Raw genomic sequence first — 24,693 nt, 5'->3', positions numbered from 1 at the left:
TCTAACTCTAACTAACTCTAACTATAACTAACTCTAACTATATATAACTCTATATAACATATGGAAATATATATATATATATAACATGTTCTATGGTCCAGGCACACTATATTAGTTACTGAAGTATAGCAATAAACAGGACAATGTTGTCCCGGTTGTCAATGAAATACCTACAGCAGTAACTTGCCCATTTATGTACCCTGTATTAACTTTTCCTCTCTCACTCTTCTACTTTATGGGTCTCCAGTGAGCAAAAGCCAGAAGTGGAAGTAGAGGTATCTTCATGGATACTCTTTCTATCTTATTCATCAGCAAGTCCTACCAATTTTATATCCGTTCATCTACTTTTTAACTCTATGACTGTCTAGTCCAAGGTATCATTTTTGCTCTACTGTGGTACTTATGGACTCAAGGGTACTTCTCACACCTATTCTTCACTTTTCTAAACCGATCTCTGCAAGATTGGTGTAGTAGTCTTTTCAAAACACACATCATTTTCTTGCCACACACATCCCCTTCTTAAAATCTTTCAATGGCTTTTCATTGTTCTTATTTTAAGGACTAAAGGTTTTAACATTGTCCTTAAGGTCTTGAATGATCTGGCCCCTGCTTGCCTTTTTTGCCTTTCCTCTTGCTACTCTTAATTTTTTTTTTAAATCTCTGCACTCCACCCATATTTCCCTTTTATAATTTATTGAAAGTATTTCTTAGTTCACTCTTTTGTTCTTCATGTCAAACCTTGTTTTTTCTATGAAGCTTTCTTTAATCGTCATTATATAGTTACAACTTCCTGAACTTCATAAAACATGCTCCATATATTTGTATATTTTAGTTAATATCTTTTCCACTGGTCTATAAGTTTCATAATGACAGAGGTTTTAATCTGTCATTTTCAACTTTGTATCTTTTTGTATCTTTTACAACTAGAATAATGTCTAATACAGCAGATGCACAGTAGATAAATATTGACACTTGAGCAGCATGTCATGGACACATATCAGAATCTGTAGTAGATTCTGTCAGTCATATCCCCTCAACCTACTCTAAAACAACTATACACCTTTTCCTTCTATGCCTGAAGCCTTCTGGACTTCTTTGTCCAAGGACTTTCTCTGGCTGCAGGAGTATGGCAACCAAGAGGAAAGCCAAAAATCCTAGAGAGTTAATGTTCCTGGGTTGACTTTCAATCAGTGAGGGATGGGAATTTCTGTCCTGGGTCAACTTTCAATTCGTGAGGGATGGGAATTTCTGTGTATGTTCCATAAAGATTCTCAGAGGGACTTCAACAGGATCAATATCCAATTGCCTACAGCAGTAACTTGCCCATTTATGTACCTTGTATTAACTTTTCCTCTCTCACTCTTCTACTCTTTTACAGTACTAACTGGTATCACTTCTCAAATAAGCTACTTCCACCCATACCACTGTGTATGGAGAAACCAAAACTAAGAGCCAGAGCATTCCAAAACTCTAGGGTCACCATTGCAATGGCACTGTTCCCATTGAATACTGTCCTTCAACAGGTGCCATTTACATGAGGATCTTTAAATGACAACAATGGAAGAAATATTTAAGGAAAAGACTTTGATAATAATTAGAGGGCTCCTGCATGCTATATGCAAATGTTATTTGTGAACGGAGCAGCAAAGAATGATGCATATTGTATGTGTTTTTTTCTGTGCACATGTGAACGCTAAGGTCTCATTAGGCTTCACTTACAAAACACAGATTCAGAGAGAAAATTCTTAGCATTTTGAAACCGAGATTGCAGAGCATTGAACCAAGGGTGATGCCCTTCCAAGTGTGTACATCTGCACAGCTCACATACCCATGAAGCTGATCCTGCGAGCGGGGCCATGGAAGACTGTCTCAATCTCAGCTGCTTGCTCACCACTGGAGTTGTTATCATAATCAGAGCATACTGACTCAGAGTGGAAAAGAGGGTGATTCTTTAAGACAAGGGGAAAATGGACTTTGGGAAGACAAATACAACAGCTGTTTACTGTAGGAATAGAAGGCCGGAGGGAATTGGCTGTACTGTCTCCTTCATCCACAAAATCCAAAAGGATTGTCCAGCCCAAGGATAAGTGGAAAGTTTTTTTTTCTGCAAAATACCTTTTTGTTCCTTGTTTTGCTTTATGCAAATTTCATTTCTACTAGGAAAGAAAGAATATAATCTGTTTCATCTCTTTTTAGAAGCTATGCTGTCCAGTACTTGTGAATAATGTTAAGTAGGTTATCTGGTGATTATCTGTAAATAGAGATTGCTGGGATGTAATGTGAGACTGCAAAGGAAATTGTTTTCAGAATGTTTCTGATGGTGCTGGGTGGTATGGAATGTTGATTTTGTGAGCATGAGTTGTTTTACCACATGATTATGTGAATGTGTTCCTGTTATCTGTCCCAAGACAAGGATGCTAGAAAATGCAGTCTGCTTACTTGTATTCCTCATAATAATACAAAGAATAATATAGGAAACATATTGCAAGCTTACCAAATATTTGCTGACTAATGAATGAGTGCATTATTGCATGATTCCTATTCCTTAATCTTTACTCAGAGGTGTTGTATTTTCCAGATTTCAGAGGCTGTGATGTGATATTCATTTGGACGTGTTTCTTTTTTAATTGCATCCTGTTGTTCTGAGTATTGCCTGGTCTTTACTGTCCAGGGCTCAACTTATAACAGTGTATCTGAGGAGTTAACTGACTTTGGAAGGCGGTCATTTTGAGAAGACCAAAATATCCCATGACTCACTCACTGTATTTGATGAAAACAGTTTAGTCAGAAAAAAGATTGGCCACACTGGACTCCTTGTACTTCCTCACCTGATCATCTTTGCCTTTTTATTCTCTCTGCCTGGAATTCTCTTCCCCCAGGTACGCAAATGGCTTACAACTCACTTCTCTGAGATCTTTATTCAAATGTTATCTTGGTGAGGTTTTGTCTGACTCTAGTATTTAAAACTGAAACTCTCTTCCCACTGTGGCATTCCTACAGTGTTTGACTTGACTGTTTATTTTTCCCTAAAGCACTTATCATAATCAGGCACAGAATATATATTATTAATTTTTATGTGTCTGTCTCTGGACACTATATTCTAAGTCCAGGAGAGCAAGGGTTTCTTCTATCACTGTATCCTCAGCATCTAGAATAGTCTCTGGCACCTTTTATGCCTAATAAATATTTGTTAATGATTATGCTGTTGAATTTGAATAAGGAGTGTGGCAGCCCATGTTGGGCCATGGACCACACTTTGAGAATAGCTGCCTGATAACACACTAATTTATTAGTACATTAAAAATATTTTTCTGAGGCCCCTTGGATTTGAATATTTTTCTTCTTTAGATTTTGCAAGATCCTCTGTCATTGAAGGTAATCTGATCAATTACTCTCATGTGGGACTTCAGTAAACATGTTGGTCTTTTCTGGGTCATAGTCCATTTTTATAATGAAATTAGGCCTGAATGGGTCAGAATCTGTTGAAAACAAAAGTAGATTAAGAGATGGAGTTGTGACAGAATAGAGTATTCCTAGTGACAAAAAAAAAAAAAAAATCCTACTTCTCCTTTATAATTCAACCTTAGTTTTAACTTAACAAGTTCAATTTACTTTCTGATGGTTTTTTCTTCTAGCATACCTTCATATGTCTAAGGTGGTATAGGTTGAAATCAATGTAACCCTACAGAGCTGGGATTAGGATGGTAAAGCTGCTGTGAAAGGCACCAATGGGTTAGCTAAAGATGGTTCATAAAGTGAGCTAGCAGTTTGGAGGGGCGGTTTCTACCAATAACGGGTAGTGAGAATTCACTCTATACTGAATTCCTTGGTAAGTGTGATTTGTATATAGACATGTATTTTGTCAGTTAATCCACAATCTATGAGACTATTGTTATTCTAATTTTACTAATGAGAAATTGAGGTTCATGGAGGTTAAATTGCTTATAGTCAAACAGCTAGTAATTACTGACTCTGGCATTCAACTTCACATCTGCTGAGACTCAAAGCTTCTGCTGTAACTACTATCTATTGGACTGCCTAAGGGAATTTAAATTTTCTAGCCCCCTAAAGAAAAGGAATTCATTGACTGGTTAATTCTCTAGTTAGGTCCTTGCAGCCATCTATATTTACATTTATTTAGTGCTTTGTACTTTTCAAAATGTTTCTGCATTCTTTTTCTCTCCATCTCTCTTTCTCTCTGTGTCTCTGTCTTCCTCTGTCTGTCTCTGTCTCTCTGCATGTTTTTTTTTTTTTTTTTCCTAGAAGCTACTTGTTTGTCTGGTTTTGGTGATTGAAAAGACCAGTGCATAATTGCTCTCTGAGATATAGCTGGAACAAATGGATGAATAGATACTTTTCAAGTCTGTTTTCTCTTGACTGTAAATTGGTTGAAATGAGACAGCATTACTTTATTAATAAAAATTTGGTGGTAATTGGGACAGGAGCTAGCCTATGTTAAAATGAAAAAATACCTTTTGATATGCAAATGCTTTTTTCTTAGGAAAATTAATCACATACATTTGCTTTCAGGAGAATATTGAAATGATGTTAGGCAGTGTTCAAGGACCTTGAAGGCTTTCGCATACTTAGTTCTAAAAGAGTATCATTAAACAACTGAATAGGGCCTCAGTGAGCATTTGGTTTGAATACTTCAGTTTGCAGATCTGAAAACTAACGCACAGAAAGCTGACTTGTGCAAGATCAGAGTAAAAAGTGGCTGAGTAACATTTGAACCCAGATCTGCTTTCTTGTCTAGAGATCATTCCTCCAAATCACACAGATGTAAAATAAAATACTTACAAATCTATATACAGCTGGCCTGTGAACAACACAGGTTTGAACCACATTGGTCCACTTACATGCAGATTTTTTCAATATAGTACAGTATTATAAATGTATTTTCTCTTATGATTTTCTTAACATTTTCTTTCCTCTAGCTTGCTTTTTATAAGCATATAGTATACAATTCATATAACAAAGTTTGTGTTATTGACTGTATGTTATCAGTAAGGCTTTCAGTCAATAGTAGGTTATTAGTAGTTAAGATTTTGGGAAGTCAGAAGTTTTCGACTGTGTGTGGGTCAGCGCCCCTACTCCCTGAATTGTTCTACAAAGTAGCATAACAGCTGAATAGAATTATTGCATCTAATTCTAAAAACCAATGTTGTATTTCTCTTATGATTTGTATAATACAGAACTTTCCCTCATTTGCATGGTACTTCACCCTTGTTTTGTTTGAAAATGTGGGGATTTAGTTAACTGCCCCTACTGCCTGTCTTACAATGCTGCTATGGCTATTACTATTATTAAAAATTACCTTTATAGAGTGCCTACTGTGTATTAGGCACTCTGATGAATACTTTATATGTTTATCCATCAGGTGAGTTGGGAAAACATAACATTCTAAAGATTTTGAGATAAAAGGAATTTAATACAGGGGAATAGGTGCTTACAAAATCATTGGATGGTCTCAAAGAGTGAGGATCAAGAAAAGCTGTCACTGACTTTATTTGCTATAGATTTTTAGAGGATCAGGAATTTGCTGCTTTTGCCATGTTAGGAAAACGCAGGAAACTTAGTGTGAAGGTAGGTAACTCAGGGTGAAATACCCAGAGGCCATTGCAAAACTTCATGTCTGTCAAAGGTCACATAATTGCCCTTTGCTGCCAGAGGAAGGTTGGGACACACCCCATGGACTTGGTTGTCTTCTGTCTTCCGAAACTCACCTAAATTCGTAAAACCTAAACTATATCTAGAATCATGTTGGCAAAAGAGTCTGAGAAATGTAGTTTCTAAACTTCTAGTCTCTGCTATATGGGGAAAGTCTACACAGGGGTGAAAAGACTGCTGAATCTCTACAGCCAACGTACAGCCAGACATTTACTGTCTCTTTAAATTCTATGAGAATGACAGAGGAGGAAACCTGAAACAGACATTTTAAGGAATTTGTATAAGTGGCCTCTGGATTACATCATAGGCTGGCTGACACATGTTTAGTAAAGTACAGATGCCTTCTAAAAGATAATTTTAAATAAATTCATTATTTTTTATTTGAGATATATATATATTTTTAAGATTTTATTTGTTTATTTGACACAGAGAGATAGAGCGAGCACAAGAGGGGGAGTGGCAGGCAGAGGGAGAGGGAGAAGCAGGCTCCCCGCTGAGCAAGGAGCCCGATGTGGGGCTTGATCCCAGGACTCTGGGATCATGACCTGAGCTGAAGGTAGATGTCTAGCTTAACTGACTGAGCCACCCCGGCGCCCCTATTATTTGATATTTCAAAAAGATGTATTTAGGCAGTACTCATGGAACACACCCCATGGACTTTAATATGTATATGTATATATATTTCTATATTTTATATATATATATACTTCCTTCTGAACTATAAAAATGGTGAGATTATAGTGAGAGGAACATGAGAAGCACACCAGGGGCTTTAAGATATATATTGTATAATTATATGTATATTACATATTTAGTTATATATATTAAAAAATTTAAATTTCTTTTATTCTTTTTTTTTTAAACTATAAAAGTGGTGAGGATGTAGTGAGAGGAGCATTGTGCCTAAAGTCACATAGCTAATTAGTGGGTGAAGCAAGATTTAAAGTCTACAAGTCTGACTCCAGTGTCTCCTTCTTAACAACTAAATCAACTGTTGAGTCATTGAAGGGAGCTCCATTTAATATAATTATTATTAACATTCATTTTCAGAGCTACTCTTTTGCTTATCTTGGATTTGAAAAATATATTTTACTTACTGTCACCTATTTTGGGAGGAAGAATAAAGGTGACCTATTGCTTTAAGCCGGAAGGCAAACACCTGGAAGGCTGGAAGTCTTGTGCTCTATGAGGAAATAAAGATCCCAAAGTAAATAGTCTTGACTTTTAGGGTAAAGTGGAATGGAGAAAACACAGATGAGGATAAGGGGAGGCAGGTTTCATATTATTTAAGACACCCTGCCTGAAGAGCAGAAGCAGAGAAGACCACATTTTTACGGGAAACGGGTGGCAAGCATTGAGAGAGTAGGCAGCACCATTGAAATCTAATCTTAACTACCCCTGTTCCTTCTGGAAAAGAGCTCCATCTATGGAGGTATGTTGAACAAATGTGAAATACACAATATGAATTAGGTGTGTGCAGAGATATTCCTGTTCTGAAATTCAGCTTTCGAGGTTTGCAGAGCATTACCATAATACAAAGTTTACTCTTGCTTGCCATCAACTGCTGACATTTTCCTTCTGCCTTTGAGGTTTTGAAAGTTTAATAAGTTTGAAATTCATGGTCAAATGATGCAATTTTGGGGTAACTAATTTCAGCACAGATTTTTCACATTTCTGAGTATATTTTAGTCAGGCAGAATTTTCATTTTTAAACATTTCTGTATCTGTTGCTTATATTTTTAGTCCCAGGAGACAACTCTCAAGTTATTTAAAGGAAAATATTTTTACAGATAATTGCTAAATTTGCAAGTTTATTGGATGCATATCAGCCTCAGACCAAAGGAAACTAATTAAAATCTAAGTTGGAAAAATAGCTGTGTCTGCTCATTATCTGATTATTTTCAAGTTCAAAGCTTCACTTTTATTTAAATTGAACTGCTTTTGTGTTTTTCTCCATCTTAGTTTTAAAATTGATAAGATAGAAAACCTAACCATTTTAACCATCTCCCATTGAAGTGATTAATTTGAGGTATAACTTACTCTCATCCAAATTAAATTTATATACTAGAAGAAATGGATCACTTTTTGTTGATTACTTTTAATTGGTTCCAGTTTAATAAGCAAACATTACTTTAATGAAGTTTCTGAGTTTATTATGGTATGAGGTTGTTCACTCCATTTCCAATATTAACTTGTCACCTTAAGGCATTGCTGCTTTATACTAGTCTAACTTGTCTTTCAGGGATGGAATTGTAAGTTTACTCTTACATGCCTATTCTTATCTTGTGTAGGGGATAAAGGGGGTACTACATAGATGACTATTTTAAAGACGATCTGAGCAGTGGGAAAGTGTTGTGATAGAGAAGCACTGTCTGTCAGCAGAGAGAAAAGGAGAGAGTGTTTTAGGAAAAGAATGGCTATAAGAAGTAACAAGCCATAGCTGTTCACTGTTACTGTGTTACACATTGGAGAAAGCATGGCCTTGGAGGATCTAGAGTCAACTGAGTCACTAGCTACACATATTTTATGGTACAAGACATGTCATTCCCCAGGCTCTCCTCTTCCTCTTGTCAGAAATGAAGGGTCGACCTTGGTGATTTCACCACCTCTGAGATTCCATGATCCTGTTTTGTTTGATTGCTCTGAAAATTGACCATAGTCTATTCAGTCCTTGGTAGTTCATTTCAGGCCCATCTTTTTGAATGTTTTGGTAAGAAAAATAAGAACAAGCCTTCATAGGAACTGAGGGAGAGTCACCCAGAGAGGCAATCTTATTCTTTAATAATACCAATTCCATCCACTTCAGGAAGGTCAGATGAGTTGGCCCTAAAACTCTGCTTGAGTCATTTATTTTTTTCAGAAGTTCTACCTTTTGGAATTTGCTAAAAAGTAGCTCTACTCTTATGAAATATTTTAATATACTGAGAATTGGTATTTATCTTTCCCATGCTTAAATTTTTTAGGTTAGCTTAATATTTGGAGGTATGTATTTAGGGGATGGTATTTTTCTTTCTAAAAGTTCATAAATGTTAAAATAATTTTCTTTCCTACATTCCTCAAATTCTTTTTGTTTCTTGTGATATTTGTTTTTAGTAAACTTTAAAAATGTAGAATCTAAAATCTAAAAATCTAAAAAATGTTTTAGATTTACACAAAAGGTGTGAAGGTAGTACAGATTTCCCACATATCCCACATCTGGTTTCCTTTATTATTAATAAATTATGATATGATACATTAGTCCAATTGATAAACCGACATTAATATATATATATTTTAAAAATATTTATTTATTTGAGACAGTGTGAGAGAGAGAGCACAAGCAGGGGGAGGGAGAAGCAGACTCCCCACTGAGCAAGGAGCCCAATGTGGGGCTCGATCCCAGGACCCTGGGATCATGACCTGAGCCGAAGGCAGATGCTTAACTGACTGAGCCACCCAGGTATCCCTAATACATTCTTAACTAAAGTCCAAATTTTACTGATTTCCTTAGATTTTGCTCAATGTCTTCTTTCTGTTCCAGGATCTCATCAGAATACCACGTTACATTTAGTTGTCATGTTTCCTTAGGCTCCTCTTGGCTGTGACAGCTTCTCAGACTTAACTTGTTTTTGATGACCTTGATAGTCTTTTTTGTTTACATTTTATTTTATTTATTTGAGTATCATTGACACACAATGTTACATTAGTTTCAGGTATACAAGTGAAATGACAAGTTCATACATTATGCAATGCTCATCACAAGTATAGCTAAGCATCTGTCCCCATACATTACTATTACAATATCATTGACTGTATGCCTTATGCACTGATTTTTATTCCCATGACTTACTCATTCCATAACTAGAAGCTTGTATCTCCCTCTCCCCTGTTCCCATTTTCCCCAACCCCTTACCCACCTCCCCTCTGGCAACCATCAGTTTATTCTCTGTATTTATAGTTCTGATTCTGCTTTTTGTTTTTTCATTTTTTTAGATTCCATTTATGAGTGAAATCATATGGTATTTATCTTTCTCATTCTTATTTCACTTAGCATAATACCCTCTAGGTCATCTATGTTGTCCATCCTTTTTAACGGCTGTGTAATATTCCACTGTATAAATATACCACATTTTCTTTATCCATTCGTCTATTGATGGACACTTAGGTTGCTTCCATGTCTTGGCTATTGTAAATAATGCTGCACTAAACATAGGGGTGCATATATCTTTTTGAGTTAGTGTTTTCACTTTCCCTGTGTAAATACCCAATAGTGGAATTATTGGGTTATATGGTATTTCTATTTTTGAGGCACCTCCATACATTCTCACCAACAATACATGAGGACTCCCTTTTTCTTCACATCCTTGCCAACACTTATTATTTCTTGTCTCCTTGATTTTAGCCAATCTAATAGGTGTGAGGTGATATCTTATTGTGATTTTGATTTGCATTTCCCTGAGATGATTAGCGATGTTGCGGATCTTTTCATATGTCTCTTGGTCATCTGCATGTCTTCTTTGGAAAAATGACTATTCAGGTCCTCTGCCCATTTTGTAATTAGATTGGTTTTTGATGTTGAGTTGCATAAGTTGTTTATATATTTTGGATATTAACCCCTTCTTGAATATATCATTTGTAAACATCTCCCATTCAGTAGGTTGTCATTTTGCGTTCTTGATGGTTTCCTTTGTTGTGCAAAAGCTTTTTATTTTGATACAGTCCCAATAGTTTATTTTTGCTTTTGTTTTCTTTGCCTTAGGAGACATATCTAGAAGAATATTGCTGTGGCTGATTGCAGGGAAATTACTGCCTGTGTTCCCTTCTAGGATTTTTATGACTTCAGGTCTCACATTTAGGTCTTTAATCCATTTGGATTTTATTTTTGTGTATGGTGTTAGAAAGTAGTCCAATTTCATTCTTTTACATGTAGTTGTCCAGTTTTCCCAGCACTATTTATTGAAAAGACTTTTTGCAATTGTATATTCTTGTCTCCTTTGTCATAGACTAATTGACCATATAAATGTGGGTTTATTTCTGGGGTCTCTATTCTGATCCATTGATCTGTGTGTCTATTTTTGCCAGTACCATACTGTTTTAATTACTACAGCTTTGTAGTATATCTTGAAACCTGAAATTGTGATATCTCTAGCATTGTTCTTCTTTCTGAGGATTGCTTTGGCTATTTGGGGTCTTTTATCGTTCCATACAAATTTTAGGATTATTCTAGTTTTGTGAAAAATGTTGGTATTTTGATAGGGATTGCATTGAATCTGAAGATTGCATTGGATAATATGGACATTTAGACAATATTATTTTTTCCAATCCATGAGCATAGAATATCTTTCCATTTGTTTGTGTCATATTCAATTTCTTTTATCAGTGTTTTATGGTTTTCAGAGTATGGGTCTTTTACCTCCTTGGTTAAGCTTATTTCTAGGTATTTCATTCTTTTTGGTGAACTTATAAATGGTATTTTTTTTTTTCAATTTCTCTTTCTGTGACTTCTTTGTTAGTATATAAAACCCTACTGATTTCTGGGTATTAATTTTGTATTCTGCCACTTTACTGAACTCATTTATTAAAGTTTTTTGGTGGAGTCTTTAGGATTTTCTATGTATACTATCAGGTCATCTGCAGGTAGTGACCGTTTACTTCTTTACCAATATAGATGGCTCTTATTTCTTTTTCTTGTCTGATTGCTGTGGCTAGGACTTCAAGTACTATGTTGAATAAAAGTGTGAGACTGGATATCCTTGTTTAGTTCCTGACCTTAGAGGAAAAGCTCTCATTTTTTCACCATTGAGGATGATGTTACCTGCGGGTTTTTCATATATGACATTTATCATGTTGAGGTATGTCCCTCTAACCCCATTTTGTTGAGAGTTTGTATCATGAATGGATGCTGAGTCTTGTCAATTGCTTTTTCTGCATCTATTGAGATGATCATATAAATTTTATCCTTTGCTTTGTTGATGTGTATGAAGTTGATTGATTTGCAAATATTGTACCATCCTGGCATCCCAGGAATAAACCCCACCTGATTGTAGTGAATGATCTTTTTAATGTATTGTATATGGTTTGCTAATATTTTATTGAGGACTTTTGCATCTATGTTTGATGACCTTGATCGTTTTGAGTACTGTTCATGCATTTTGTAGAATGTTTTTCAGGTTGGATTGTGATTTTTCTCATGCTTCGACTGGTGCTATGGGTCATCATATCCTATCATATCGAGAGTACATACTATCAATATGAGTTCTCACTGTTGACGTTAACCTTGATTGCCTGCCTCAGGTAGTATTTGTCAGGTTTCTCTGTTATGAAGTTATCTTCCACCCCTTTCCATACTTGACTCTTTGGAAGGAAGTCACTGTGCATAATCTATACTTTGGGCATAGGCAATTATGTCTCACTTCCTTGAGGGGTAGTATCTTCATAAATTATTTGGAATGTTCCTACATGAATGGTTTTTCTATTTCTTCTCATCTATTTATTCAATCAGTTATATTTATATTGATTTATGGATATTTAATACTTTGGGTTATAATCTAACACAACTTTATTATTTGTTGCTTAAATTGTTCCAGCTTTGGTCTTGGAGAGCTCTTGTTGTTGGCTCCTGTGTCATTTGACATACCCTCCCAATTTGAGTTTATTTAAAAAAATTTTGTGTACAAGATATTCCATACAAATCTTGTGTACTTACTGCCCTAATCCCAGAATCAGATACTTCAAGGAATTTTGGATCCTTTTATAGAGAATGGTATTAGAAATCAAAATATGGGCTTTAGGTGTGCTCTCTGCTACTGTATTCTTTTTAGGCCTTCACAGCTGACAGAACAAGGAACTATTATGTGTGTATACAACTTGTGCATGTGCACTTGTCTATAAATATTTCTATACATTTCCACGTATATCTGTATAAGCTAAACATGAGCTTATGCTGGTATCTCCAACTTTAGTCCATTGCCACATTGATCATTCTAGTCTTACCCCCTGCTTGTGTGTTATCTCCCACTCCAGTATTTAGAAACCTGCTCCCACCATCTACTATCCATTTACTTTGTTTAATTCCAAGACACATGTATAGATGTTTAGAATTGTTAATCTAAACTCTAGGGAAAGCAACTTTATCAGAGTACACTGCTTATGTAAAATTCCTTTTACTATTTCTCTTGTCACAGCTGCATTCCATATTTGAATTTTTAAAAAAAGGTATAAATGACATATAACACTATATTAGATTCAGGTATATAGCAATGATATGATATTTGTATATATTGTCAAATAGTTACCACAGTAAGTCTAATTAACATCTGTTTCCATACATAGTTAAAAATTATTTTTCTTGTGATGAGGATTTCTAATATCTATGTTATTAGCAACTTTCATATATGCAATACAGTATCATTAGTTTTGATTACTATTCTGTATATTATATCCCCATGACTTAATTTATTACTGGAATTTTATACCTTTTGACCTCCTTCATACATTTTGCCCCATATGCCACGTGCTTCTGGTCACCAGTCTGTCCTCTGGATTATCTATGAGCTTGGTTTTATTTTTGTTTTGTTTTTTTTTTTTTAATTCCATGTGTAAGAGATCATATGGTATTTATCCTTTCCTGTCTGGCTTATTTCACTTCACATAATGCCCTCAAGGTCCATCTATGTTGTTGTAAATGGCAAGATTTCAATCTTTTTATGGGGAATAGTATTCCATTGTATACATATACAACATTTCTTTATCCATTCATCCATCAATGGACATTTGAGTTGTTTCCATATCTTGGCTATTGTAAATAATGCTGATATGAACATAGGTACATATATATCTTTTTCAAATTAGTTTTGTTGTTGTTGTTTCCTTCAAATAAACCCCAGTAATGGGATTGCTGGATCATATGGTAGTTCAATTTTAATTTTTTGAGGCAACTCCATACTGTTTTCCATAGTGAATACAATTAACATTCCTGCCAAGAGTGCACAAAGTTCCCTTTTCCTCCACATCCTTGCCAATATTTGTTATCTCATCTTTTGATAATCGTCCTAATGAGTGTGAGGAGATACCTCATTGTGGTTTTGTTTTGTACTTCCCTGTTGATTAATAATGTTGAACACCTTTTCATATATCTATTGAATATTTGTATATCTTCTTTGGAAAAATGTCTATTCAAGTCCTCTGTCCATTTTTTCATCAGATTTTTTTCTTTCCTTCCTTTTTTTTTTTTTTTTTTGCTGTTGAGTTTTGAGTTCCTTTTATATTTGGATATTAACACCTTATCAAAATACATGATTTGCAAATGTTTTCCCGTTCCATTTTTGCTTCTTCATTTTGTTGATGATTCCTTTTGCTATGGAGAAGCTTTTTAATTTGACATAGTCCTACATGCTGATTTTTGCTTTGTTGCTTGTGCTTTTGTTTGTTTGTTTTAATTAAGTAGGCTCCATGCCAGCATGGAGCCCAATGTGGGGCCTGAACTCATGACCCAAAGATCAAGACCTGGGCTGAGATCAAGAGTCAGACGTTTAACCAACTGAGTTGCCCAGGCACCCGTGTGCTTTTGGTGTTCTATCCAAAAAATAATTGCCAAGACCAGTGTCAAGGAGCTTTTTCCCTTAATATGTTCTTATAGATGCCTTATAGGTTCAGCTTTTACATTTAAGTCTTAATCCATTTCATTTTTATAAGTGATATAAGATAGGGGTCTGATTTCATTCTCCTGCATGTGACTGTTCAGTTTTGTTTTCTTAACATCATTTATTGAGGAGACTATCCTTTCTCTCTTGAGTATTCTTGGCCCGCTTGTCAAATATTAGTTGATCTTATATACAAAACTTTATTTCTGAGTTCTTGATTCTGTTCTGTTGGTTTGCATTTCTATTTTCATGCCAGTATCATACTGTTTTGATTACGATAGCTTTGTAATACAATGTGATACTAGAAAGTTTGCCTCCAGCTTTGTTCTTTTTTAAGATTGCTTTGGCTATTTGGAGTCTTTTGTGGTTACACACAAATTTTAGGATTTTTTAATATCTATAAAAATGCTGTTGGGATTTTGAAAAGGATTGCATTGAATCTGCTGATTGCGTTGGGTAGTATGGACATTTTAACAGTATTAGCTCTTCTGATCCATGAACATAGGGTATCTTTCCATTTATTTGTGCCTTCTTCAATTTCTTTCATCAATGTCTTACAGTTTTCAATGTACAAATCTTTCACTTTCTTGGTTAAGTTTATTCCCAAGTATTTCATTGTTTTTGATTTTATTGTAAATGAGATCTTTTAAAAATTTCCTTTTCATATAGTTCATTGTTAGTGTATAGAAATGCAATTGATTTTTTGGTATCCTAAAACTTTGCTGAATTTGTTTATTAGGTCTAACAGTTTTTTGGTGGATTCTTTAGGATTTTCTACATACAAGATCATGTCATCAGCAAACTGAGACAATTTTACTTTTTCCTTTCTGATTGAGATGACTTTTAATTGTTTCTTCCTTCCTACTTTCTTTCCTTTGTTTCTTTTTTTGGACTAATTGCTGTGGCTATGAGTGTTGAGAGTGGGTACTATTGTCTTGATCTTAAAGGAAAATCTTTTAACTTTTCTTTGTTAAGTATGATGTTAGCCATGGGCTTGTCATATATGACCTTTATTATGTTGAAGTATATTCATTCTATACCCAATTTGTTGAGAAATTCTATCAGGAATGTTTTATTTTGTCAAATGTTTTTTCATTTATTGGGTTGATCATATGATTTTTATCTTCTATTTTATTAATGTGGTGTATCACATTTATTGATTTGCATGTGTTGATCAATTCTTGCATCTCAGGTATACATCTCACTTGATCATGGCGTAAGATCCTTTTAATATGATGTTGAATTCAATTACCTAAATTTTGTTAAATTTTTGCATCCATATTCATCAGGGGTATTGGCCTGTATTTTTCTATGGTAGTATTGTTATCTGGCTTTGGTATCAAGTAATACTAGCCACATAGAAAGAGTATTGGCGTGTTCCCTCATCTTCAGTTTTTTTGGAAGAGTTTGAGAAGAATTGATATTAATATTTCTTTAAATCTTTGAAGTCATCAAGGAAACCATCTGGTCCTGGGATTTTCTTTGTTGGGAGGCTTTTTGATTACTGTTACAATCTCTTTAATAGTAACTGGTCCATTCAGATTTTCTGTTTCTTCATGATTCCATCTTGGTAGGTTGTGTTTCTAAATACTCATTTTTTTCTAGGTTGTCCAATTTGTTGATACAAAGCTGTTCATATATGTCTTTTATAGCCCTTGGTATTCTTGTGATATCAATTGTAATACCACATTTTCATTATAATTTTATTTGAGTCTACTTTTTTTTTCCATAGTAAGTCTACACAAAGATTTGTCAGTTTTGTTTATCTTTTCAAGAAACCAACTCTTAGTTACATCTTTTGGATCTATTGGTTGTTAAGGAGCATGTTGTTTAATTTCCACATACTTGTGAACTTTCCAGTTTTCCTCCTGCTGTTGATTTCTAGTTTCATTCCATTATGGTCAGAAAATATATTTGGTGTAATTTCAGTCTTTTAAAATTTTCTGAGACTGGTTTTACTAACATATATCTATGCATGTGCATTGAGGAAAGTATGTATTCTGCTGTTGGAATGTTCTGTGTATGTCTTTCAGGTCTATTTTGTCTAAAGTATAGCTAAAATCCAATCTTTTATTGATTTTTTTTTTTCTGGATTACCTACCCATTTGTTGAAGTAGGATATTGAAGTTCCCTACTATTATTATTACATTGTTGCTATTACTCTCTTTAGGTGGATTGAGGTATTCCAACATTGGGTTCATATAATTTATAATTGTTATATCCTCTTAATGAATTGACTACTTTGTCATTATATAATGCCCTTCTTTGTCTCTTGTTACCATTTTTGGCTTAAAGTTTATGTATTTTGTTTGATAAAGTATAGCTATCCTGTTCTCTTTTGATTTCTATTTATGTGGGTTATCTTTTTATATCTCTTCACTTTGAGCCTGTGTGTGTCCTTGAAGCTAAAGGGAGTCTCTAGTGGGCAACATGGTTGGGTCTTGTTTTTTTTTCCATTCAACCACTTTTTTTCTTATTATTTTATTTTATTTTATTGTTTTATCATGGTAAGTGTACTCTTTAATTCCCATCCCCTATCTCCCCCATCCCCCACCCACCTCCCTTCTGGAAACCATCTGTTTGTTTTCTGTAGTTAAGAGTCTGTTTCTTGGTTCTCTCTCTCTTTATTCCTTTGCCCCTTTGTTTTGTTTCTTAAATTCCATATATGAGTGAGATCATATGGTATTTGTCTTTCTTATTTCACATAGTATTATACCCTCTATGCTATGTTGTTGCAAATGGCAAGATTTCATTCTTTTTTATGGCTGAATAATATTCCATTGTGATATATATCACATCTTTCTTATCCATTCATCCATCGATGGATACTTGGGTTGCTTCCATAATTTGGCTACTGTAAATAATGCTGTAGTAAGCATAGGGGTGAATATGTGACTTTGAATTAGTGTTTTTTACCCTGTAGTGAAATTTCTGGATCATCAAATAGTTCTATTTTTAATTTTTTGAGGAACATCTATTCTGTTTTCCACAATGACTGCACCAATTTGCATTCTCACCAATAATGCAAGAGGGTTCCTTTTTTTCCACATTCTTGTCAATATTTGCTGTTTCTTGTACTGTTGGTTTTAGCCATTCTGACAGGTGTGAAGTAATATCTCATTGTAGTTTTGATTCACATTTCCCTGATGACATGTGATGTTGAGCATCTTTTCAAGTGTTCATTGGCCATCTGTATGTCCTTATTTGGAGTAACGTCTGTTCATGTCTTCTGCCCATTTTTATTTATTTTATTTTTTATTTTTAAAAGATTTTATTTATTTATTTATGATTACGAGAGAGAGGGAGAGAGGCAGAGGGAGAATCAGGTTCCCTGCAGAGCAGGAAGCCCAATGTGGGACTGAATCCCAGGACTCTGGGATCATGACCTGAGCCAAAGGCAGACGCTTAACTGACTGAGACACCCAGGTGCCCCTTCTGCCTATTTTTAATTGGATTATTTGGTTTTTGATTATTGAGTTGTGTGAATTCTTTACATATTTTGGATACTAACCCTTTATCAGATATGTCATTTGCAAATATCTTCTCCCACTAAGTAGGTTGCCCTTTAGATTTGTTAATTGTTTCCTTCACTGTGCAGAAACTTTTTATTTTGATATAGTCCCTTTAGTTTATTTTTGCTTTTATTTCCCTTGCCTCAGGAGACATACCTAGAAAAATGTTGATACAGCTGATGTCAGAGAGATTATTGCCTGTGTTCTCCTCAAGGATTTTTATGTTTTCGGGTCTCTCATGTAGGTCTTGAATCCATTTTGAGTTTATTTTTGTGTATGGTCAAACCCAGTTTCATTCTTTTACATGTAGCTGGCCAGTTTTTCCAGTACCATTTGTTGAAGAGACTATCTTTTTCCCATTGTATATTCATTCCTCCTATGTCAAAGATTAAATGACCACCTAATTGTGAGTTTATATCTGGGTTTTCTGAGCTACTCTATGTTTTTTGATTGGAATATTTAATCCATTTACTTTTCAAGTAATTATAGATAAGTAAGGACTTACTTTTGCCATCTTATTGTTTTCTTTCTGTTTTATATTTCCTGTGTTCCTTTCTTCTTCCCTTGCTGTCTTCTTTTGCTAATTGATTTCCTGTAGAGGTATCTTTCTCTTCATTTTGTATTTCCTAAAAGTTTTTGTTTTATGATTACCCTGAGGCTTACTTCAACTATCTTATAGATATAACTGTCTATTGTAAACCAATAACAACTTAACTACAATTATACATAGAAAGCTTAGATTTTTATTCCCCCCCGTTTTTTTTTTTGACGTAATACTTTATATCTCTTTGCATTGTATATTAACTAACAAATTATTGTGGCTATAGCTATTTTTATTTTATCCTTCAACCTTTATATTGGAGTTAGTGGTGAATATACCACCATATTATATTATTAGAGTATCCTGAATTTGACTATATACTTGGCTTTACCAATGAGTTGTTCATTTTCATATGTTTTTATGTTATTAGTTAGCATCTTTTCATTTCAGCTTAAAGGTTTTCTTTCAGCATTTCTTACAAGGCAGTTCTCTTGGTGATGACCACTTCTGCTTTTCTTTGTTTGGGAAAATAAGTATTTTTCCTACCTTTGTTCCTGAAGGACAACTTTGCTGGGCAAGATATTCTTGGTTGACATTTTTTTTTCTTTCATCATTTTCTCTCTTGGTATAAAAGGTGCCTGTTGAGAAATCTGCTAGTAACCTTATGGGTGTTCCCTAGATTGAAAGAAAGTTGCTTTTTCTTGCTGCTTTAAAAATTCTCTCTTTGTTACTAGGAGTTAATATGGCAGAGTAGTGGGGAGACCCTGGGCTTGTGTCATCCCTCAAACACAGCTAGATTGGCATGAAAACATTTTGAACAACTAGGAAATCAATTTGAGGATTAAAAGAACACAATTAGAGGGAGAGAACATGGTGGCTATGAGGTTCAGAGACCTGAATGGGGGAGAGAAAAGCTGTAGTGCTGAGGAGGGGGTGGGAGATATTTTTCCAGAGAGAGGACAGGGAAAGAGGGAGAGAGAGGGAAAGAGAACAGTGCATTGGGTTCATGGAAGAAAGGACCATTGACTGGGGAACTGAGAGGAACTGACTATGGCAATTTTTTTGCAAACAGTGTAGTTCAAATTCTGAGATTTTAAAAGTCTTTGCCATTTGCTGGAGTCAAGCTGGGTGGGCAATGGTGCTCCTGGGGAGAGGGAGGATGGAGAGTTGGGGAAAAGATGGTGGACAGCATGGTGTGGGGATCCCCTGGCTTGCACTGGGGGAGAACATTCCCCTTACTGGAGTACATTTAGAAGAGGGTATATTGCCTTTCCAAGGACAAGGAACCCATGGGTGCCATTGAGCAGCCATTCAACAGCAGGGGACAGAGACACATGCAGTGGGCAGATAACCTGGTCACATCTTTTTGCTGTACTTCACCATTAGGGTCCAGGTACCTTAGTGGCCATGTGACTGCTTTTTTGGGATACACCAGGTGCAGTACTGCAAGACTCTCTCCAGGTGGAGGGGAATGGGTCTGTGCCTTGCTTGGTCCTTTAAGATTTGGAGTTTGAATCCCACTTGTGCACCAGAGATGTAAAACACAGGAGAACTGTGACACAGTGTGGGCCAATGGCCTGGGCATAGACAGGTTGAGGGCAGGGATCTGACCAAGGCCTGGGCCACAGGAGGGGAAATTGTTTGCTTTTCTGTGAGGGCTTCCTGAGCAGTGGTGGCCACAAATTCCCCTCCCCAGGAAGGAAAGGGTAGGGTGATGCCATCTTCTACCTCCCGCCCACTAGCACAGTTGGACTTCAGTGAGCAACACAGCAACCCCAGTGGAGGCTGGAGCTGCTCACCCCAAATGCTGCCTCTCTGTGTCCTTCAGGGGCATCTTTACTAGGGCAGGTCTGGCTGTGAACCAGTACAGTGGACCTCTCCCCTAGAGAACCAATAAACTCCCCCCGTCCCCCCACCCGGGCCATGTACCAAGTCTACTGATCATAGTGCTCCAAAGCATCAGCTTCAGTTCTGGTGGAAATAGGACCAGGCTTTCCCTTTCTTTTTTTTCCATTCTTTTTTTTTTTTGGAATCAGACTTAAATTTTTTTGTTCATTCATTTGTTCCCTTTTCTCTTTTTTTTGGATCAGGCTCCTTTTTTTCTTTTTTCTTTCTTTCTTTTTCTTTGGAATCAGGCTTATAGTTGTTTGTTTGTTTTGTTCCTTTTCCTTTTTTCTTCTTTTGGACCAGAATTTTTTTTTTTCTATCAGGTTTATCTTAACAAACAAAGTTAAAGGCCCAAACACTCCCCACTACAAGCAAGGGGGAACTCTGCAGATGACTGGCCTGTGGGAAAGAGCAGCCAAAACACAACAGCAGAATGCACACAGCATACACCAGAAACACTTTCTTAAGCACCAGGCTCTGGACAGGGTAAGTCCCCTTTTTTAATATAGGATCACTCTCTGGAGCAGGAGACATAACAAGCTTTCATAGTGCACAAAAGACAGAAACTTGGCCAAAATGACAAGATGGAGGAATTCTCCCCAAAAGAAAGATCAAGAAGAAATCATAGCCAGGGATTTGCTTAAAACAGATATAAGCAATATATATGAACAAGAGTCATAAGAATACTAGCTGCACTTGAAAAAAGCAAAGAAGACATCAGAGAAACTCTGGCAGCAGAGATCAAAGACCTAAAAACTAGTCAGTCTGAAATAAAAAAAAAGTGCTGTAACTGAGATGCAAAGCTCACTGAATGTAATCACAAAGAGGATGGAAGAAGCAGACAAATGAATAGGTGATATACAAGATAAAATTATGGAAAATAATGAAGCTGAAACGAAAAGGGAAAGAAAACTATTAGATCATAAATATAGACTTGGGGAACTCAGCAATTCTATAAAATGTAATAATATCCCTATCATAGGAATCTAAGAAGAAGAGCAGGGAAAAAAGGGCAGAAGGTTTATTTGAACAAATTATAGCTGAGAACTTCCCTAATCTGGGGAAGGAAACAGGCATTTGAGTCTGAGAGGCACAGAGACTTGCCTCCAAATCAACAGAAACAGGTCAACACCAAGACATACTATAGTGAAACTTGCAAAATATGAAGATAAGAGAATTCTAAAAGCAGTGCAGGGAGGAAAAGGTCCTTAACCTACAAGGGTAAACACATAAGCCTGGCAGCAGACCTGTCCACAGAAACTTGGCAGGCCAGAAAAGAGTGGCATGATATATTCAATGTGCTTAATGGGAAAAATATGTAGCCAAGAATACCTTACTGTCATTCAGAATAGAAGGAGAGACAGAATTTCCAAGACAAGCAAAAACTAAAGGAGTTTGTGAATATTGAGCCAGTTCTGCAAGAAATACTAAATGGGATTCTTTGAGCAGGAAAAAGAGACCAACAGCAACAAAGACTAGAAAGGACCAGAGACCATCTGCAGGAACCGTGATTTTACAGGTAATAAAATGGCACTAAATTCATGTCTATCAATAATTACTCTGAATGTAAATGTACTCAACGTTCCCATCAAAAGACATAGGGTATCAGAATGGATGAAAAAACAAGACCTATCAATGTGCTGCTTACAAGAGACCAAAAGCACTCACACAGTGATGTCCATGCCAATGGACATCAAAAGAAAGCTGGAGTAGCCATACTTATATCAGACAAACTAGATTTTAAACCAAAGACTGTAGTAAGAGAAGAAGAAGGGTGTTATATCTTGTTCTGTCCAACAAGAAGATCTAAGAATGGTAAATATTTATGCCCCCAACTTGGGAGTAGCCAAATATATAAATCAATTAATAACAAACTTAAACTCATTGATAATAATACAATAATAGTAGGGAATTTTAACATCCCACCCACAACAATGGACAGATCATCTAAGCAGATTAATAAGGAAACAGTGGCTTTGAATGACACACTGGACCAGATGGACTTAATAGACATATTCAGAGCATTTCATCCTAAGCAGCAGAATACACATTCTTTTCAAGTGTACTTGGAACATTCTTCAGAATAGATCATATACTGGGTCACAAATCCGGTCTCAATTGGTACAAAAAGATGGAGATCATACCATGCATATTTTCAGACGACAATTCTCTGAAATGAAGTCAACCACAAGAAAAAATTTGGAAGGACCACAAATACGTGGAGGTTAAAGAACATCCTGCAAAGAATGAATGGGTTAACCAGGAAAATAAAGAAATACAAAAATACATGGAAGCAAATGAAAATGAAAACATGACAGTCTAAAACCTTTGGGATGCAGCAAAGGTGATAATAAGAGGGAAGTATATAGCATTACAGGTCTTCCTCAAGATGCAAGAAAAGTCTCAAACACACAACTTAACCTTATACCTAAAGAAGCTGGAAAAAGAACAACAAATAAACCAGCAGAAGAAGGGAAATAATAAAGATTAGTGCAGTTACCGATGATATAGAAATAAAAAAAAAATCAACAAAACTAGGAGCTGTTTCTTTGAAAGAATTGACAAAATTGTTATCCCTAGGCATACTTATCAAAAAGAAAAGAGACCCAAATAAATAAAATTACAAATTAAAGAGGAGAGATCACAACCAATACAGCAGAAATACAATTATAAGAGAATATTATGGGCAATTATATGCCAACAAATTGGGTAATCTGGAAGAAATTGATAAATTCCTAGAAACATATATACTGCCAAAACAAGAAGAAATATAAAATTTGAACAGATCCATAATGAGCTAAGAAATTGAATCGGTAATAAAGAATCTCCCAATAAGTAAGAGTCCAGGGCTAGATGGCTTCCCAGGCAAATTCTACCAAACATTTAAAGAATTAATACCTATTCTTCTGAAGCGGTTCTACAAAATAGAAATGGAAGGAAAACTTCTAAACTTATTCTATGAGGCCAGTATTACCTTGATTCCAAAACCAAGCAACATACCCACTAAAATGGAGAATGACAGACCAATATCCCTGATGAACATGGATGCAAAAATTCTCACCAAGATACTAGGTAATCAAATCCACCAGTACATTAAAAGGATTATCCACCAAAATCAAGTGGAATTTATTCCTGGGCTGAAGGGTTGGTTCAGCAGCCACGAGTCAATCAACATGATACACCACACTAATAAAAGAAAGGATAAGAACCATATGATCTTCTCAATAGATGCAGAAAAAACATTTGAAAAAATATAGCATCCTTTCTTGATAAAACCCTCAAGAAAGGGATAGAAGTAACATACCTCAACATCATAAAGACCATATACATAAGACCCACAGCTAATAATCATCATCAATGGAAAAAAAAAAACAGAGAGCCTTTCCCCTCAAGTCAGGAACACAATAGCGATGTCTACTCTCATCTCTGTTCTTCAACATAGTATTGGAAGTCCTAGCCTCAGTAGTCAGACAACAAAAACAAAAGGCATCCAAATTGGCAAGGAAGAAGTCAAACTTTCTCTCTTTGCCGATGACGTGATACTCTATGTAGAAAACCTGAAAGACTCCACCAAAAAATTACTAAAACTGATACACAAATTCAGGAAAATCACAGGATAATCACAGGAAAATCAATGTGCAGAAATATGTGGCATTTCTATACACCAATAACGAAGCAGCAGAAGGAGAAATCAGGGAATCGATCCCATTTACAATTACACCCAAAACCCATAAGATACTTAGGAATAAACCTAACTAAAGAGATAAAAGATCTGTACTCAGAAAACTATTGAGTTTTCAAAGAAATTGAAGACCCAAAGAGATGGAAAAACATTCCGTGCTCATGGATTGGAAGAAAAAATATTGTTAAAATGTCTATACTACCCAAAGCAATCTATACATTCAGTGCAATCCCTATCAAAATAACACCAGCATTTTTCGCAGAGTTGGAACAAACAATTCTAAAATCTGCATGGAACCAGAAAAGACTTTGACTAGCCAAAGTAATGTTGAGAAAGAAAAGCAAAGAGGGAGACATCACAATGCCGGACTTCAGGCCACATTACAAAGCTGTAATCATCAACACAGTATGGTATCGGCACAAAAACAGACACATAGATCAATGGAACAGAATAGAGAATCCAGAAATGGACCCACAACAATATGGTCAACTAATATTAGACAAAGCAGGAAAGAATATCCAATGGAAAAAAGACAGTCTCTTCAACAAATGGGTTGGGAGAATTGGACAGCCACAAGTAGAAAAATAAAACTGGACTATTTCTTACACCATCCACAAAAATAAATTCAAAATGGAATAAAGACCTAAATGTGAGACAGGAATCCATCAAGATCCTGGAGGAGAACACAGGCAGTAACCTCTTTGACCTTGGCTGTAGCAATTTCTTACTAGACACATTGCCGGGTGCAAGGGAAACAAAAACAAAAATGAACTATTGGGA

The sequence above is a fragment of the Leptonychotes weddellii genome, chromosome 7 (genome assembly GCF_054177405.1).
Source record: "Leptonychotes weddellii isolate Sample4059 chromosome 7, ASM5417740v2, whole genome shotgun sequence".
NCBI classification, from domain to species: Eukaryota; Metazoa; Chordata; class Mammalia; order Carnivora; family Phocidae; genus Leptonychotes; species Leptonychotes weddellii.
The sequence above is the reverse complement of the archived record's forward strand: the minus strand, read 5'-3'. Positions refer to the sequence as shown.